A 7,157-nucleotide genomic window follows, 5' to 3' on the forward strand; every position below is an offset into this window, starting at 1 on the left:
GGTGGTAACAGCCAGGGCCGCCGGGCTGAGGACTTGCTCGATCGCACTGCAGGAGACGTTGCTTGGATCGTAGCTGGAACCTGAACTGTAGTTAGACACTTCCATTATATTATGGCGTAGTTTTTCTCCTCCTTTAATGTTAGAGTCGGTTACTAGTAGACGCGTCAAAAATAGAATGAATTCCACTATTCGGATCCTGAAAAAATATGCACAAGTATTCAATTTTGGCAAAGAGAGTACATGCTGACATGTCTTTCGCGAGTTTCAACGGTCAACCTTGTCTGGTAATGTAAAGCCTCTGTTAATTTAAGCATTTACAACCTTATCTAAGGGCAAGTTGTAAATGTAATACGCCGTGAAATCTTTCGTTTTTGTGAAGATACATTTTGATAGATTTCTTTTCAAAGAACGTGGCTGGTATAGTGCTAAAACTTCACAATTATCTATATTCATAAATGTTAGCTATTGGAGGGGATTCACCCTCGCATTAAAATATCTGGTGAATTAAAATATATAATCTTCATTTTCAATCAAAAACATAATGATGAGACCTTAAAGTTTTCACTTCATAACACTTTCCAAGGCTATTTAAGATGATGAATTCCTTATGAAAAAGAGAATCGAAATTACGACTAATTAATTCTTTGTTTTATTTCGGGTCCACAGGACAAATCAAGTCTTACAGTTGATATCACTATGCAAAAAATATATATAAGAGTGAAGAGGTAGAAACTTGAAGCGAAGAAGATCGGGATACTCTGTCGATCTCAAATCAAAGCTTTGGTTAAATATCACTCAGATGCAACGTGACTGCTTGTTTTTATCGTCGATAAAAGATCCAAAACGAGTCAAGAAGCTCTTCTCACCGACACCATCATTCACAAGTTGCACGGCCCCCATATTTGCACACCCTGCATCTCACATTAATTGTACACGCCGCAATCAGATTATACCTCTCCATTTTCGCTGACCGTTTAGAGACGTTTTTCTCTTTCCAGTTTAGAGACGATCGTGATAGCTGAGTAAACCCACTCGATTTCCAGTTGCAATTGAAAACAAAATGTTGGGAGTAGAAGAAGAGCATTGTTGCCACACCGTCTACACTTGGTTGCTAGGCTCCGTGTAAATGATTGATGCTTGATGATCGCTCCGCGACACAACCTAAAACTCTCTAGCTCGACTTTTCGACGCGCGCGAAACTTCAAGAATTCCTTGTCCGTTGTTTTAATTTGAGATAGTAAACCAACTGTATGTATTTGAATAGCGGCAGAGTGAAGTAATAATATATCAATCTATCATTTCCTGTTTTCAGTTTATTTCTTCCATTCTCGGGAGCAATGGTGGTCGACATGTCCTTACGCATTTAAAATGTTCATTGGCATATCAAGCATTGGGTAAATTAAAGCCAGCATACATCACCTAAATCCATGAACACAAAGTATACACACCCACACGCACACGCACGCATTTACGTACACGCACAACACATGAACACGCACACATTTTGAAGACCCAGAAAAAAGAAAGGAGAGTAACGCAACTAACTGTATAGTGGGTCATAGAGAAGCAGGTCCACCGAGATACATTCCGCCCACGTCTATATTGAGGGGTTCGACCCCCTCCTTATCATTTACTTGACAATTGATATGCCATTATGATATGATGTTGAGAGCAGGGGCGTACGCAGGGGGGGGGTTTGGGGGTTCAAACCCCCCCTTTGGTATTTTTATGTGTGTAAACCCCCCTAAAAAAACCTAAAAGTCCCCCCCCTTTGGTTTTTTTATTATTATAAAAAAAAAATAAAAAAAAATATATGCCCACGGCTAACCTAAAAAAGGTGACCTTCCCCCCCCCCCCCAACGAAGAAAAATGTCAATTTTTCAAATTTCGAGACCAAAAAAAAAAAAAAAAGTGTCCGCTTAGCCCCCCCCCCCCCCCCCCCCCCCCCCCACTGAGCGAATTTTCGGCTGGCTGAGTCGTTGCGATTTTTTTTTGGACTCGAAAAAAAAAAAAAAAAAGTGTCCGCTTACCCCCCCCCCCCCCCCCTCCCCCCCCCCCCCCCTTTAAAATGATCAGAGATACATAACATAAACTGGGCAGCAGATCCTGCATGGCCAGCTGTCAACAATTATCTTTCGATACATGAAGTGGCTATTGTTCACAATTGCATAATATAATTAACCAATATTTATATATATATATATATATATATATATATATATATATATATGAATACATGTCAATATATATACAATACATATGTTTTCTCTTTGTAAATGTTTTTATCTATTGAATTTTGCTCCTATATAAATTATATATCTACTCATATTTAGTGTGATATACTTGGTAGATAAAGAGTTATGGACAGAAATTCGAGTGAGGGGGCCTTAATAGAAACAAGGACAACTCCTCTACATTCACGCGCAAATAGGAGCAAAAGGAAAAAAAAAAAAAACTTTCGAGAAAAAAATGAGCACATTTTTTTTTTTTTGATCCTCAAAAAAAAAAATTCAATTTGCACCCCCCCTTGAGCGCCAGGGGGGGGGGGGGGGCCAACCTCCCAAAAAGGTAAAAATCACGTGATTTTACATGATTTTTTTCTCTAGGGGGGGGGGGGGCCCGGGCCCCCCGGGCCCCTCTCCCCCCTGGATCCGCCACTGCCAGGTTAAACAACTTGCTGTTTCCCTTTTTTTGTCTTCAGTGGGGGCGGGTCGATGGTTGGAAATGTTCAGTACCTTTTAATAAACAATGTGTTTCATAATTTATCGACTATGAAAACAGATTTACGTCTCTTCCATTTGTATTATTTTGTACTATTTGGTACTGTACTTAGACCCCTGAGCCCCCCCCCCCCCCTCCGTCTCCATTTGATAATGTATTTCGTTAGTTGGGTTATAGTATTTTTCACTTTATACATGCAAGTATTTATATATGCTATTCATGCAGCAAATGGACAATCATAAGAAATATGAAAATGAAACCTATCATGTAAATATGAGAAGGAGCATGACCATGCCCCCATCAGATTGGTATAAGTTTGCAATTCATGACATCATTCGTTTTTATGGACGAGCATTTCACTTCATGAAGGTATGCCATGGTTGGGGTTTCAGTTTGTCTTGCAAATAAAAGTGCATTATCATGCACGTGATCTCCCCCTTCTCTCTCTTTGTTCTCTCTCTCTCTCTCTCTCTCTCTCACTTCTCTTTCTCTAATCATGATATCATGATATCCTGTCTTTCTCTTTTTTCCTTTCGTTCTCTCCCTCCGATTCTCTTTCTCTTTATTTTATTTATCTCCCTTCTCTCTACCTCTCTCCACTCTCTTAAACTTCCATGATTGCAAGACCCTCTCTAAAGGTCTACTGAGAAATACACACGATTCGGATATTGTTCATGAAATGTCATTTCGATCAGGTTTCACATTCCATGACACTTTTCCCATTTTCCACGCTAGGACTTCGTTTAAATGTGTGTGTGTGTGTGTGTGAGAGAGAGAGAGAGAGAGAGAGAGAGAGAGAGAGAGGGGGGGGGGGGGGAGGTGGGAAAAGGAGGAGGTTAATTATTTGGAAAGTAACAGAGAATAGAGATTGAACAAGATTGAAAGTAGAAGATTGAAAAAGATAAAAAGGTAAAAAGCAAAATACGAAGAACAAAAAGAAGAAGGTGAAGAAGAAAATTCAGAGAGAGGAAAGAGAAGAAGAAGGAGAAATAAAGAAAAAGAAGACGAACAAGAAGAAGACGAAGATTGAGAAGGAGAAGAAGGAAAAGAATAAAGAAGAAGAAGAAGAAGGCAGAAAGGAGAAGTAGGAGGAGCGGTAGACGATAATTATAATTAAGGATAGCGAAAGAAAAGAGGAATCTAATTTTTAAAGAGAAGAAAACGGGAATGAGTTATTCAGAGAAATCGACGAGTGAATTTTAAATTTGAATTAATATTTAGAGGGGAAGAAATAAAATAGATGCCTAGGAGTGAAAAATAAATAAATTAGATAATATGAATGGAGTGGAGGTCATAGCGATGATGAAATTGTGAGTACACACTTTGTTAAGATATAGAATAGGGGTGAATCCTTTTATACCAGTAATTTCACCGTATTTCGATTTGTAGGTCTATTCTTATATCCCTGTTCAAATGATCAAAACAAGCCTCATCTTGTCTTCGAATTTTGATGAAAATTTCTTACCGTTGATACGTCTTTTCTATCATCAAATCAAGTACATTCATCTCCATTGAATCAAAGATCACATCAAAGCCAGAGGCATAGCTCTACGAGGGGGCACAGAGACACGTGAACCCCTCCCCCCCCCCCCCGCTGAATGGTGACAAAATAGAGAAGTAGAGGGAAGGGAAGAGAGATTGGGAAAGAGCAGGGAGAGGAGGAGGAGGAGGAGGAGGAGGAGGAGGAGGAGGAGGAAGGGAAGGGGATGTGAACAGATGATGATTGGACCACCTCTCATCCCCATAGCTGGCGTTCATATTAATTTTACTGTGCAGTGCCCCCCCCCCCGCCCCTTAATTGCTATACGATATTGTCATGGGCTAATAAAGAACACTGGTCAGTAAGCAACTGGTGTCGTGATGTTTAATAAAGAAATAGATGGGCCTGAGTGTATGTATGCAGGAAATATGAATAAAGGGAATATGTCTTTACTGTGCCAACATTAATTCAACGAATGCAATGTACCGCCATTGGTATACCTTCGCAGGTTCGCAGGTTGAGTTTCGGATTACATATTACAAATATTGACACTTATACAGAGTCAGTTACAAAATCGAGAAAGATATCATAATAATGCCAGTATGACATTTGATATATGTACAAATAAAAAAAACGTATTGTTGATATAGCGAGAGGAATCGATCATGCCTGTAATTGTGATACAATGTACTGTTTATAGAAAGGACATTCGAAGGTAAGATCTGTATATCAAAATAGCGCATAATATAAGCATGATAAAGGGAATGGTACTATTTAGTTGAAGTGTATTACCAAATTGGTTAACATGCTTATATAACTAGGGAAAGTTTTGTCCAAGAGGATTTCTACTTTTGTATTCTTAACAAATCAGGCCCATTTTTTTGAGGGGGGGGGGGGGGGGGGTCCAAGGATGCAAGTACAAGTTAGATTAAGAAAACAAAATGTGCATAATGGTGAGTCAGTTCTTTCCATCATTAACGAGAATGACTTCAAAGCAAAACAAAATCATGGAATATCTTGAGTAAAGAAATGCCAGACGGACCTTACACAAAAACAGTTTTGTTTTAAGAAAAATGCTACGTTTATTAGAATTCATCAGTATTGAAAAAGTTGCACTGCGGTCAAGAACTCAAATAATTTGAAGACAAGCTAAATATATCATGCCCTACTTCTGTCAGACAAAACTAGATTCTCATGTTGAAATTATATTTCGAATTCGTGAATTTTACCTTCATTGGTAAGCTCAACCGAATGCGACGAAATCCTATCCAGCTGAAACAAAAACAACCTGATAACAAAATGAATACCGCGGCTTAAAATTATGTGCATGCAGGGATGTACACGTTTTCTTTTGCCTTTTAGGTTTAACGGCACATTCTCCAGCCGTCCTGCTACAAAATGCTCTGGGTTAATTTCCCACACTAACCGAATACATAACTGCAACCGTGGGGGTGTTTCACAAAGACTAAGATTGACTTTAAGCTGGACTTAACTATGGCAGGCTATTCATGCCACTGGTTGCTGTCAACAATGGTCTCTCAATTATGATCTTTAAAAAAATATTTTTTCCTTCATTAATTAATCAAAAAATGTAAATTCTGTAATAGATTTGTGACCATGATTTGTACGTCTCTTGAGAGACCAATGCCAGTAAATGATGAGAGAAAATGGTGGCATGAACGGCTGCCACAGTTAAGTCCAACTTAAAGTCGATCTTAGTCTTTGTAAAACACTCCCCTGGACCAAACACATACCTACATATACCTGAACCTAAGCCTAAACCTAACCTAAACGTTCATTATTTTCAAACGCGAACCTAGTACTTTTGACGAAATAAAGACTGGAGTAAATTCCCAAGTAAATTTCGGAGGAGCAAATGCGGATCACCGGTTGTTATGCCCCATGCATGACATGTATTCCATCACTCTCTTGCACATTGATCTATCTGCGAACGTGCAATCTCAAAGTAATGGTTGATTACAAGGAATTAAGCTGTCTGCCTCCTTGTAAGTACTTCCCCTGGTAAACAGAGTGGTTACAGATAGCTTGCTTTTAACGTCATACATTATTCTACTTGTCGCTTTTGTCCATCCATGTTTAAGTTCTATACAGAAGTTTGGGAGAGGGCCCTTTGGGGACTTAATTTGGCGTACGAGGCGAGCAGGCAGGGAGGGGGGGGGGGGGGGGGTGCGGCAGCCCACAGGGGAACGTAATTTGGGCCAACTTTACCTCCTGTTTTGGCTGCTAGCTGTCGGAATAACCTCAACTTTTGCAGCGAGGTGTCCGAATGTGTAATTTTTCAAATATCTGTTTATATAATTTTTGTTTTAGTGTTAGGCCTTTTTGTGATGACGAAGGAATATGTTTATAATAAAATGTCAAAACGTTCATAATTATGAATAGACACAACGATGAAGAACTTTCAAAGATTTCTCAAGTTCATCGAATATCTTGATCAACCAAGAAACTAATATGTGCTTTCTCCTTTCTCTTCGAGAACTTGACCCTGAGGGCCGGTATCACACATTAATCAACCAACTACCTTTTAGAACCGGATTGGCTGAATGTAATCTAAACGCAATTTATAAAGTAGGATTAAAGATAAATTAATGTGATTGCCTCGTGCAGAGGATATTTTTAGGCGCGAAATTAGATTTAAATGCTCAATGAGCCTCCAAAGAGAGCAAATTTCTCTGAATTAGCTCACAATTAAACGCATTTTGGGGGTGCCAAAGCGTCAAAGATGAGAGAGAGAGAGAGAGAGAGAGAGAAAGAGACGGAGAGAGATATATTGTGTGTGGGGGAGGGGGAGGGGGGGGGGGGGAGGTCCAAACAAGAAATAGAGAGCGAGTGGAGAGATGATAACAAATAACAAAGAAACTAATACACGAACACACGTTTCCACAAACTACTAGTTCTACTACTACTACTACTACTACTACTACTACTACTACTA

The sequence above is a fragment of the Strongylocentrotus purpuratus genome, unplaced genomic scaffold (assembly GCF_000002235.5).
Source record: "Strongylocentrotus purpuratus isolate Spur 01 unplaced genomic scaffold, Spur_5.0 spur5_scaffold_15, whole genome shotgun sequence".
NCBI classification, from domain to species: Eukaryota; Metazoa; Echinodermata; class Echinoidea; order Camarodonta; family Strongylocentrotidae; genus Strongylocentrotus; species Strongylocentrotus purpuratus.